This window comes from Gossypium hirsutum, chromosome A12, assembly GCF_007990345.1.
Source record: "Gossypium hirsutum isolate 1008001.06 chromosome A12, Gossypium_hirsutum_v2.1, whole genome shotgun sequence".
In the NCBI taxonomy this organism is placed as follows: Eukaryota; Viridiplantae; Streptophyta; class Magnoliopsida; order Malvales; family Malvaceae; genus Gossypium; species Gossypium hirsutum.
This window is the reverse complement of record NC_053435.1, coordinates 100,443,881-100,458,289: the sequence shown is the minus strand read 5'-3', so window position 1 is coordinate 100,458,289 and position 14,409 is coordinate 100,443,881.

Here is a 14,409-nt window from a genome sequence, read left to right as displayed (position 1 = left end):
AGCTAGAGAGATTGGCAGAGGTTCTGTCCCTAAAATGAAAAAAATTTCAATTTAGGCTCTTTAAAATTTTAAATTAGTGAAGGTAAAATTACACTTTGGCTCCCCATAAAATTGATAAACATTTGATTTAATTTTTTAAAAATTATAAAGATATATAAGGTATTAAAATGATAAAATTATATTTTTACTATTGCAAAATTTATAATTTAATTTCGCTGACTTTGCCCCTTACTAGATCGTGTCATGCATCAATAAAAGGGAATATCTCCATGCTTTGATCAAGATTTTCTTTTGATTTGTTATCTAATAAAAGACTATCATGCACGTTTGTCTTTAGGTGGTGTGCTCTAGATTGGAACTTCAACAATAATAATTAACCATGACCATAAGATGTTTAACAACACGCTCATATCTATGAGCATGTTAATGGGGTGCATGCTTCTTTTGCAAATTATCGAAGCACCAATTACTTCTAAATTTTATTAAGAAATTATTGATTTTTCTATTATGTGTTGCGGTAAGGGAGAAATTAACAAACTAACAATAAACTACCAATGATTAAATTTTAATTTGGTTGGTATTATTATTGTTGCAACATCTTGAAAGACATTGATTTAATTGTGCTTAAGCATAAAAACAAAACTCTCAAGGGTTGCAAGTACAAAATTTGGTAAGCTTTTTCTTCTTCTATTTTTTCCTCTCCCTCTCTCTGAACTTTGGTTTCCCTTTTCTTCACAAGATTTTTTCAGATTCTTTCCGCTTGACTAAAATCAAAATGCAAAATACGTTAAAAGATAAATAAAAACTTTAGAACAAATTCAAAGGCACTTGAATAAAAGAAAAATCAAAAGAAACACAAACAAAAATGAAACCTAGCAGCAATGAATGGAAATAGAAGCCTCTCATATTCCAAAAACATATTTGGGAATATATGGATTATTAACTCATTTATCAATTAAAATATGAGAAAGATTGTATGATATTATGATTTCATGTCATTCTTATCTATCTCTAATAAGAGAATGATAAATTAGATTTTTTCTCATTTATAAAAATGACGTGAAATCAGAGTTTCATACAATCCCTTCTCTTAAAACATAATATTGATTATAAAGAATGAAATATTAATATTATCAAGTGAAATTCACAAGATCTCATCTTTAAAATCCAAGACAAAATGATAAATTTCTCACAAATTTTAATTCAATATTCGAAGTTTTTAGATGGATATATTTAATTATGATTAGAATACGATAATACTATTTTATTTTTCTATATTAGTTAATGTATTAATTAAATTATTTAAGAGTTTACAATAGTTATATATTTATGTAATAACAATAAATTTTAATATGAATATATACATATTTGGTATATATTAGTATTAATTTATATGAAATTAAATTAGAGATCTTAAAATATATACATTCTTAAATATTTATTTTTGTCAAAATTAATATCACATATAAAAAATATCATATATGATTTTTATAATCATTATAATATCATAAATAAAGACTAACAAAAATCAAGCAATCATATTTATATGATTTTTTATTTTGAATCATTTTATTTGTTCAACATTACAAATTTTAAAATTATTTTAAATTAATAATTAATATAATTAAATAGATATATACATATCACATGAAAATTGAGATAAGAAACTAGGAATATATATATAAACAACTAAAATAAAGTTAAAAAAAAAAAAAGCTTAGCATTTATAGGTTGTAAAGAGAAAACAGCTTGGGCTAAAATTAATATGGATCACTCAGAAATGCCCAATTAGCCCAAAATTGGTTCACATTTTGAATCGTTAGCTCTTCATGCATAGGAGATAGATACGACTTATGTAGTTTTTACTCTACGTTAATTATTTATTTGTGTTAAATTATAAAATAAAAATTTAAATATTAAAATATATTCTAAATTAAATTTTCATAATTGAGTTGATGTTAAATCTGTCAAGTCATTAGTTGTATAATTTAATTAAATAAATTATTAAAAAATAAAAATCAGTTTAATTGGTTTTTAGATTGGGTTATACCGACTCGCAGGTTAACTGATCTGGGTCAAATAACTATGACTCTAAATTTCGTATATTTAAAATTTAGTCATCCTACTTTTATTTTTAAGATTTAATCCCTTTACTTCTTGAATTTAAAAATCTACTTTCAAATTATATATAATCATATAACATTTTAATTTTAAAATTAACTATATTAACTATTTGAACTAATTAATAACATTAGAAAAATACATAGAGCAAAGAGAATTAAATCTAAAATTTAAACATATTAAAAGAACTAAAATTAAAAATTAACCATGTTCAAAAAATTAAAAAGAAAGAGAGAGAGAGAATGGTATGTGTTACGTAATTTGGACCTTCCTTTTAATATATACGCGCGCGCGTGGGTATATATAAATACATTAGGGTGATGGGATCCAAACTATCAAATTACTAAAGCCCCCCGGTGCTGTGTATTATGTATATATTATGATTCAGAATTCGAGTAAGTATTGGGAATAGATATAGATTCGATATGGTAATATATATATATATTGAAATAAATTTAGATGACATAAAGATCTTTGATAAAGAGTTTTATGGAAATTACAATTATATATACAAATATGTGTATGTTAACTGCTAACATCTTTAAAAAATAGATGGTTTAATTTTTGTGTTGGATTTACTAAAATTTACAGCTTGACTCTCAATTATTACATTTTCTTCTCTTTTTACTTTAAGCTTGTGATGATAAAAATAATATATATGTATGCTCAGGGGCGAAGCTAAAAAATTTTTTTAGGGGGGCCGGATGAAATTTTAATTTTTTATAGTTTATAATTTTATAATTTGTAAAGAATTAAATTGAATTTTTATAATTTTAAGGGGGGCCAAAGTGTAATTTTATCTTCACTAATTTAAAATTTTTAAAAAATTTCAAGGGCCTAAATGAAATTTTCCATTTTAGGGGGGGCGAGGCCATGCCAACCCCCCTGGCTACGCCTCTATGTATGCTCAAGTAAAATCTAATCTTCATTTTAAATACGCGGCTAAACATAGCAACACACTTTAGGGTTCAACACTTCTAGAGGGGAGGTTGGTTTTGGATCCATGTTGTCTCTTTTGCGGGTTTTGTCTTTTAGATTTTAAGGAGAGCTTAAAGGGTTTAAAAAATTTAGAGAGCTTCTTGGTTGATGTAGATACAAGCTTACAAGCTCAACGGAAATGTATCAATATTGCTAGAAATATTAATTTTGTAAGTTGCGCTTGTGGGAATCAAACCATTAGTCAAGGCTTAAATGCCATTGTGATAAGCTAAAGTAAGACATTTAAGCCTCGGTTGATTGTTTGATCTGTTATATTTTTAGCAATACTGACACCTCTTGTGAGTTTGTAGGTTGTATCTATATCAACCGAGACACTCTCTAAACTCCACGAACTACTTTGGACTCCTCAAAGTACAAGAAACAAAACTTTTAAATGAGACAATACCTTCCATTAAAGGTCTGAGATCAACTTCCCCTCAACGACACAAAAGGACAATGAGATATTGTATGCATGAGTAATGATATTGTATGTATTTTTTTATAGCACCCCAAACCCGGCCCAGACGTCATGGCCGGATCCGACATGCCACATCAAAGCGTTCAAAACATTTTATATTGTTGATCCAGAAAAAACCTACTTAGTGTTTTAAAAGATAATTTCATTATAGGTTAAAGTGAATGGAAGCTGTGCACCAGATAGGAAACCGGAAAAGAGGAGGTGAGTCTATCGGACTACTTAAGTACCAAGCTCCCTTCGGATCCAATCCTAGACATGCACACCGCCATTTCCACACCTTAACGTCATGTATATTTCTAGGAAACCGATTTGATTAAGTCATTTTTAGGAAAAGTGATTAATTTTGGAAAATACTTTCATTGCGGAAGCTTTGCTTGTTGTCGTGTTATTTTGAAATCAATTGTTGTTTTTTTGAAAACGCGCCCTAAAGCTATCCAATTTCAACAGTTAAAATAAGTAATACCTATCTTAGTAATACATATTAAAACCATCAAAAATAATTAAGCGGCCTTATTACATTTAAAAACCCAAACCTCAATGTAAATAATAGGATGTCCAGTTCACTAGAAGAAAACCAAACTTTCAGAACGGGTGGCCACTCCGAATTCCCTCACAGCTCCAAGGCCACTATGGTTGGGGATTTCCTGCGTGGATGAAAATAAAAGGGGTGAGTTTGGGGAAACTCAGTGTGTAAGGAAAACCCATTCAAAGCCCAAGTCAGCTCAAGCCTATTGGGCCTAAGCCCATTCAGGTAACAGTGGTACTGGGCCAGAGCCCTTTTCAGATTACAATAAACTGGGCCTTAGCCCCTTATTCAGATAACAGTATGGCCCATAGGCCCATTTCAAAATACATGCAACATCAGTAAACATATGCAAGCCCATTTGGGGAGACTACTCAACCCACCAACCACTACACTCCACCTGTACCAGCCATACACTCCATGTGGGGAATAGCTCAACCCACCCAGCCCAACACTCCACAGTTGCAGCCTTGCTGCTCAGTTAACAGTAAATTGAGGCAAAGCCTCCAGTACGTGGACAAGCCACTTTCAGTACTTCCTTCGTCAATATCCCAGTCCCATGCATCAGATAATAACAACATGACATGCAGTAAATAACAACAGTCAAACATGCATTTAGGTCAATTTAACCCTATAGGTATTTCGATAATTTATCTCCTAGGGGTAAAACTGTAAATTTTTCACTTTTAAAGGTATTTCAGTAATTTATCTATTTTAGGGTTTTTCATGCATATTCCTACCTTTCACGTACTAACAGAATCACTACCGAGGGTTCTTACCGAATTGGGCCCGTTGGCCTATCATTCCAATTTTGGCCCATTAAGCCCAAAAATATCGAGGGCACAGAAATCATGCACTTTGCAGTCCAAATTTTGCAGCTTACCAAAAACATTAATCGATTTACCTCACGAGCATTCGCACACTCGCAAATCTACAAAATACCGGTTTTCGGCATTTCGGCATTTCGACTTTTGCCGATCTAGACTAAGAAAGAGGGTGTTAGTTACACACCTGTTTGCGACGATATGCTGACGAGATCCACACACGAACTGCCTACAATTGGATTACTAACACATTAATCTAACTATTCAAATACGAACTACGTATTAACCCCTTACAATATTCGGCCAACCACACCTATAGATCATAGTAAGCTTATAAGAAAACAATAAGCAACTCATTAACAAATTTTTGTCAATGTTTACCACATAATCATAATTTCACTACAAGCTGTCTTCTTGAGCAACAGTCACTAAATTATTTATAACTGGAGCTACGAAACTCCAAATCAAGTGCCATTAATTTTCCCTGAAAATAGACTCATATATCTTTTATCCATAAAATTTTCAGAATTTTTGGTATGGCCAATCAATACCAGATTTTTCTTAAAGTTTCCCATGTTTCACTGTTTGACTAATCTGACGACTCTTCATTACGAATCAAATTTCTCATTGTACAGAATTCAAAATATGTTCTTATTTATTTCATTTGAAACTAAACTCAATAAACTTTAATTACATAATTTATTCAGCTTCTAATTCATCTCCCACAATTTATGGTGATTTTCCAAAGTCACATTATTGCTGCTGTCCCAAGCAGATTTATTACCAAATTCACTCTTTCACACATAACTTGCATGCATGTTATTTAAACATGTATATCACCAATCAATCATCATTTTAAAGCACAACATGTTAGCCGATTTTTCCCCTTAGCATCTAAGGCACATGCATGCTCATTTGTTTGGCTCAACTTCATCTATCTTCCATTTTTCATCAAAAGAACATGAAACAACAACCATTTCCTTCATTTTAATTCATGACCAAATGCTCATAGCACAACCAAAAACCAAAATATGCTTCAAAAGTTAAGGTAGAATCAAGAAGAACCCATGAACATCAAGATAGAAGTAAATTACCATGAACTTACCTTCAATTTTCTTCCCCAAGTGACCGAACATTCAAGAGCTTTCTCCTCTCCTTTCTCTTCTCTAACTTTAGGCTATGATGAACAAATATGGACAAAACTTTGTTCTTTTCACCCCTTTTTATTTTAATAAAATTTCATATTTCATCCATTTAATTCTTTAATACAAAAGACATGAAATTCCCATCATGGAACATTTACCTAAACCATTATCATGGAACGTTTACCTAACCCATTATCATGGAACATCTACCTAACCCATTATCAATTTGTATCAATTTGTACCATAAATTATGGATATCAAGTGCTCATATTGTCTACAACAACATGATGGCTGGCCACTTCATGTAAATGGGAGGTTTGTCATGCAAATCCTCCTATTTTGCACTCCTATTTATTTGGCCACTTCAATTTAGCCTATAGCATTTTCAAACATTTTCACATAGGTTCTATTTCATAATTTCACCCCCTTTTTCTTATGGAACAAAAATTAACTAAAATTGTCGGGTTCTATCTTAAGCTTGGCTTTCTAGAGGCCCACTAACATAATTAAACTTATGCCAACATTCACAGAATTCCCGAAAATTAGGGCGTTACATTTTTCCTAAAAGCAACGACATTGTATTCATAAGTAATGATATTGGGTTGGTTTATAAGCTATTACCAAATATACTGAATAATACTTTGAGCGTGGTACCTAAATATTTTTTATCATCGGGAAGAATAAAAAGATGACAAAGTTTGAATTTGTATCATTTAAATGTCAAATAATAACTTTAATCATTGCTTTAAAATGTATTGGCAAATAGTATCCATATTAAACATTTGGTATTTGGTCTTAGTTAGGGATTCAAATCATTTTCAGGTAAGTTTTATGGTTTCAATATCAATATGTTTAAAGAAAAACTTAGCCTTTTACATTTATTCATTTGTCATTTTGGTCCCTTTTTTTTATCACTTTGGCTTTCAATCTTCAAAATTTAGTCAAAATTACTCTGTTTTGAACAAAAAAATTGATTGAATTGTTAAAATTTTAATAGTATTAACATGGTAGCTCAGCTTGTAATCTACATAGACTTCATTGCTAATATGTCTAATTTTTAAAAAAAATTGTATGAACTTTTTAATATTTTTATTAATTTTTTTTGAAGTTGTTATATCGCACCACCAAGAAGACATTTTTCAGAACAAGATTAACCTCTTGAGCCATCTATCCCACTTCAAACAAAATTAAACACTATCCTACTATAAACACACTTCCAAGACAATAATGAGTCTATTTTAGCTTGACTACCTCATACTGATATAATCTCATAATATGTGCCTATGATTATCCATTGCGCATTTAATGGGATTAAACACTTATCTAGCCAAGGTCATACCAATGGATAAGAGGACCTTTCCTATAAATACCCTAGAAAACTATGAACATTTGCCCTCTCAATCAGCTTGTCCTCTTGTCCTTGTTCTGCTCTCAGCTTTACAGGTGAATCGACCTTCATAGCTCCACCTTAACCTCCTCTTTGTTCTCCTCCCTTGTATTCTGTATCAACAAAAGTATACGCAGATTGTAATGTGAATTTTCACATCATGCTATTAAAAATTTGAGAGTTGATTGCATTGTACACCCTCAAACCATGACCCTCATTTTAAACGAGTCACTAAACTTCAAAACCTTTCAATTACACCCCCAAATTATTGATGTTATATCAATCAAGTTCTTCTATTATTAAATTCATTAATTTAATTGCTAAATGACACATCGAATCTTATATGACATGATTTAAAATGAAATTTAAAATAAAAGTAAATTATTGTCACGTAACTTTTAAAAGTAAAAGCAAAAAATAAAATAAAATTGAAAAAAGAGAGAGCAAACAATAAAGCTTCTATAAAAATTTCGAAAACCTCAAGACTAAAATTTTTGCAACACTCATTTTCACAATTTTCATTTTTCTTTAAAATTTTCATTTTAAATTATATCACATGAGATATAACGTCTAATTTAACGGTTAAATTAACGAGTTTAGTAACAAAAAGATCTTATTGACATAACTTCAATAATTTGGGGGATGTAATTAGAATGTTTTAAAATTTGGGGCTAATTTTAAATAAAGGTTATAGTTTGGGGATGTCTAGTGTAATTAACTAAAATTTTAACGATTTAGTTAACCTTTTCATATTAAAAAAATCAAATGGACTAACTTTTAAAGGTTGAGGGCGAAAGTGATAAAAAAATAGGGGCAAACTGTAACACCCCTAACCCGTATCCATCACCGGAATAGGTTAAGAGGCATTACCAGACTCATAACCTAGATAAAAACAACCAAATATCAAATACCATTTCAATTCAATAAAATACCATTCATTCATATTCATTACGAACTTAAACCGAGCATACAAGGTCTAATCCATGCATTTAGGACTAAATCGATAACATGTGAACTTTTCAGAACTTATAAAAATTTTCAACTTTTAAAAGGTCACACGCCCATGTGAACAGGCCGTGTACCTCACATGAAATTAGACACGCCCGTGTGTCTAAGCCGTGGCGAAATAAGGCATACATACTGACTTGTCCATACGGCCACAAGACACCCCCGTGTGCCAGGCCGTGTGAAAATTTGGGAGGCTACTAACTTAGCCACATGGCTGACCACATGTCCGTGTGCCACACACGACCAATAGACATGCTCGTGTGTCTAGGCCGTGTCAAAACTGGAGTGTATACTGCCTTTAATTCGTAGGGTACCCCAGGGGACACACGGCCGTGTAACGTGACCATGTGTAGCGCACGGCTGAGACACACGTCCGTGTCTCTGCTCGTGTGGACCAAAACAAGCCATTTGAATAGCCAATTTGCCACCCCAATTTGGGTCAACCTACAAGCAAAGAAATAAGCATATATGCACAACCAATTCAGCCAAATTCCAAACCAAAACATAAGCCACTCGTGACTTATCAATTCCAATCAAATACTGTAACTGCCCAAATTTCAGTGATATCAAAATAGTGATTTGAGATCACTAAATCTGACATGTGAGTTTAGATATTAGTAAGTAAAAGTTAAGTGTGATTTTAGAAATATTTTTTTTGTGAAATTATGAATTAAAGGAAATTTGTAGATAAAACGAGATAAAAACGAGGTATCGAGACCTCAAATTTATAATCCGAGCCATAAATATTTCTAAAAATATTTTTGAAGTGTTAATAAGTTAGTATTAAATTTTCGTTAAGAAATTTTACCATTTTGATAGTTAATTGAAGAAAAAGGGCTAAATTAAATAAGATGTAAAACTATGGGAAGTGATTAAATAGCTTAAATAATAAATAAGAGGGACTCAAAGAGAAAATTGGCCCAAAATAAAATGGGCTGGACGGTTAGGTGAGCATTAGCTGAGTAATGGTGTGAAGTAAGGGTAAATTGGTAATTTAGTTAAAATTTAATAGTTAAAAATTGAATTAAATTATGAAATCTAGAATTTTCTTTATGTTTCATCATCCTCTCCAGCAAAAACACCATTGAAGGATTTTCTTAAGCTGGTATGTTTTTACATGTAAGCACAATTCTTGATTATTTCTTGTAATTTTTGTGATTTTGAGACTTCTACGACTAGGTCATATTATCTAATCCATTAGTTTTTGCTTTTATGAATGATTTAGAAAGTTTCCATGAGTAAGAGCTGAAAGTTTATGATGATTTAGTACGGAATAAGAGCTGAAAGTTTATGATGATTTAGTACGGAACTGGGGTTCTAATTTTATTATATGATGATTTTTGGAAGAGATTTTTATAGGATTTGATTTTTAGGATCTAATTGTGAAAGTTGTTGTAATTAGGGTTTTATGTTGAAACTTTGTGTGTCAAAGATTTTGAAATAGATTATAATGTTTAAATAAAGTGTTCTTTGAGAGAAATTATTTCAATTGATGAATAAATTGAGTAGGGACTAAATTGTAACATTTTAAAAAGTTTGGGGTAAAAGTGTAATTTTAAAAATTAAAGGGCATAAATTATGAAATAGAATAGAATTGAATTAGATGCTAATGAGGGAATGATTTTATAATTATAGATCAAGAAAACGAAGTGAATCGTAGAAAGGAGAAATTACAAGAATAGTCCCTAAAAATTCTACGACTTTTGCAAATCAGCCCAGGTAAGTTCATATGGCAAAGTTTAATGTTTTATTATGAAAATATTATGATTACTAAGGAATCTTATTGTAGTTAAACACTATCAAATTGTATTAATTACCAAATGATATTTAACTAAAAGTGCAAATTAGTCGGAATAATGGTTTTGAGTGCTTTCATTTAATGAACATGATAAATTGACGGAATAGATGTGATGTGTGTGCCCGTATAAGACCATAGCTGGGCTATGGCATCGGTGCATTGTGATATGTACTCCCATATAAAACCATGACTGGGCTATGGCATCGGTATGATGTGATAATGTGCCTCTGTATAAGACCATATCTGGGATATGGCATCAGTATGATATGTGATCCGTGTAAGACCATGGAAAGGCTATGGCTTCGGTGTGTGATATGTGACTATGTGCAAGTCCATGTTTTACTATGGCAATGTGATAATGAAGCACTCAATTCCATTATTGTTCCCTAATTTAACTTGGAAGTAAGTGAGAAATGGGCCCATAAGAGTTAAATTTGTGAATAGCAACATGGAAATTATTCAAATGAGTTTATTAATGATTTTGTGATTTACAGGAAAAATTAGTTAAATTAAAAGTTATATGATTGTGTACAACGTTCGGTAAGATTTATGTTTTTATGCCTATGAGCTTACTAAGCTTCTATAAGCTTACTTGTGTATGTTATTATTTGTTTTGTAGATTGACTTTTATATATATGGAGGATCAGATCTACATCAAGGATCACACTATCCAGATTTATTCCGGTAGATTTTGTTAAACAACTTTGTAATTTATATGCCATGTATAGGGGTTGATTTGATAATGTAATTGTATGAATGATTAAGTATATAAGTAAGTTGAATCTAATGTTTTTGTTTGAAAAACAAATATACATGTTTTGTCCTGAAATAATTGATTGGTTGGACTCTATTAGTGTATAAATGTGATTTTGTGCAAGTGATATAAAAAAGGGTGAGAAATGTAGCCTTAAATGACCTATTTTCATCCACACGGCCTACAACATGGGCATGTGATAAGGCCATGTGTCCCCTGCAACTTAAAAATGAGAAACAATATGTCCAGGTTTGGGCACACAATCTAGCACACGGGCGTGTAGCTTGGCCATGTGACTCACACGGGATCCAACATGGCCGTGTAATGTAGCCGTGTGAAGTCTGCACCTTAATTGTGAAATTTAATTATCACACGGCCTAGCAACACGGGCATGTGCTCAGGCCGTGTGACTCGAGTTTCTTCTTGAATGTAAGTCAGAGAGCTCCACGGGCTTGGGACACGGGCGTGTGTGACCACACGGCCTATCCACATGGGTGCGTCTCTATTCATACTGGCGTGTGGCCCTATTTTAAGATAAAATTTTCTTAAGTTATCTCAGAACTCTTAAATTTTTCGGTTTGGTCCCGGATTATCTCTAACGAATATTTTAGGCCTCGTAGGCCTGTATAAGGGACTTTAAGCATGTGTTTGAATAATATTTAATTTGGAATGAAGTTTTATAATCACGATTTGTGTATGTTTTATTGTGTTTAAGTCTAGTAATGCCTCGTACCCTGTTTCGGCATTAAATACGGGTAAGGGGTGTTACAAATACATACTCATAAGCCTTACCAATCTATATCAAAACATAAGTCAAAAGCTTGTTAAAACATTTCTTTCTATACATCATTCAATTTCATGCTAAAACTTGCCAAAACTTACCAACATTTACCATTTCTTTTGTCCAACAAAAACATATCAAATATATAATATTTCATCACATATCTTATACCAAAACCATGACATATCCACAACCATACCAAGCCATATCCCATGGCTAAATATATACATCACAAAACATAATCCCACAACTTCTAGCCTATACATGCCATACTTTAATATTTATACATTTTTGAAGTACCAAAATGAGGTTCGATAGTGTGGTGATGATCCTTGACGATCCCAGAGCTCACAGTAGCTTCAATATCTATAAAACAATGCAAACACACACACAAAGTAAGCTTTCAAAAGCTTAGTAAGTTCGTACCATAATCATCAGCAGTAGATAAAATATGAAACATCAACACATAAGAACTTGTAAATTCTCAACTCATCTATCAATTTCATGCCAACATCATCCATATGTTTACACCAATTCAATAAACTTTATATACATAATACCATCTACCAAATAGGTATTAAACTTACCTGAACATTCCCGTATTCATTCATTTTCATTCTCACCTCTTGTTCGGATATTTTAAGACTTTTTGAAGATTACCAATGCTTTTAACATTCGCACACTTAGTGCTTTAAAGATTAGCTGAAGCTATAATAATTTCGCACACTTAATGCTTTCTCAATTAACCGAAGCTATCTCAGTATCGCACACTTAGTGCCTCATATAGCCGAAGCTAGTTTAAATCGCACACTTAGTGCCAAATACCATTGTTTTATCATCGTATTCATCCAAACTAAATGTATGTACAATCTATGTATAAACTAAGCATGAAAACATAATTATAACATCATGTTTTACATATGAGCTTACCTCGTACTCAGAGTTGTCGGCTCAGATTGTTTACTCAATAACCTTTGACTTCCCTGAGTCTATGTAATGACCCGAATTTTACCGTTACCGGAAAAGTGTATTTTCGGGTCTCCATTTCTAAAAAATGGATTCATAAATATTTATTAAAAATATTTACGAAGTAAAATGAGTGGTTAATTAGAGTTTAATTAAGTGAATTTAATTTAATTAAGAGTGATTAGGAAAAAGGATTAAATTGAATATAATGTGAAATTTTAATTATAGAACAAAGAAAATTGAAGGGACTAAATAAGTAAATAAGCCAAAAAGAGTGTCAAGTGTATGGCAAAAATAAAATACAAGTGTAATAAATATAATACACACATTTGTAATACATGTATGTATTTGCTTATTATTTAAGTAAATATTAATATATTTATTATTATTAAATTGATATTATATGATAAATAAATAAAAAGTTGGCAAATGTATGGTATGTATAGTGACATGTGTAATATTAGTATATGTACATTTGTAAAATACATGTATATTTACTTATTATCTAAGTATATTATTAAGTTATTATATATATATATATATATAAAGCAAAACAAAGTAAAAGAAAAAGAAAAAGAATAGAAAGAAACAGAGAAGAAACGAAACAGGGGAGAAAGGAGAAAAAGAAAGGAAAGAAAGGAAAAAGGGGAAATAGGGATTTTGAAGCTTGGAAGTTTAATAGGTAAGTCAATTGAAAAAGGGGAAATAGGGATTTTGAAGCTTAGAAGTTTAATAGGTAAGTCAATTTAGCCCCTTTTACTTAATTTTGATGTTTTAAAAGCCTTGGAACATGGTTTTGATGAAATTAAGTTAAGATTTTCAAAGTTATTAGATTTATAGATATTGTTTATGTTAAATAAAATGATGAATTAAGAGCTAAATTGATAGAAATTCAAGTTAGAAATGAAATAAGGATTGAATTGTAAAATAATTCATAAGTTTTATGTTGTAGGGGTTAATTTGAGGAAATTTCAAAATTAATGAGATAAGCTGAAAATTTAATAGTTAGAATTTGAGTTTGGACAGAATTTGAATAGAAATGGAGAATGAATTAAGTTAGTAAAGCGAATGAATTAGTTAGGACCTAATTGGAAATAGGGTGTAAATTGAATAGAAATTCAATTAATTGTTATAATGAGTGCTGAAAGTTAATGGTATAATTATTTTAATTTCCGTAGCTAATGTTGTCTCGGGAAATCTCGGCTAAGCAAAGACAAGACAAAGACAATGGGAGTTAGCTTGGAAACTACGGTTTGTATTTCTATAAACCGAATCTAATAATTATTTGTTGAATTTATTATTTATATGAATGGTAAGTATTATTATTATTATTATTATTATTATTATTATGGTATTGAATTGAATAAAAATTCATGAATTATTAGTGATTATTGATATTGAATAAAATATGTGAATATTGAGTGGAAAATTGAAAAATGTATATTGCATTGAAATTAATTTGCATGTGGATTGTTATGGAAAAATATATTAAATTGAATTGAAATTAAATTACAAATGGAATTAAAAATTTGAAAGTTTATTGAATACCCTATTAACTGTATTGGGCTAGTCGGATATAGTTGGCATGCCATAGGATTGAAGTGTTCAAGGATATTCCGACTGTGTGACGATGAGACACTATATGT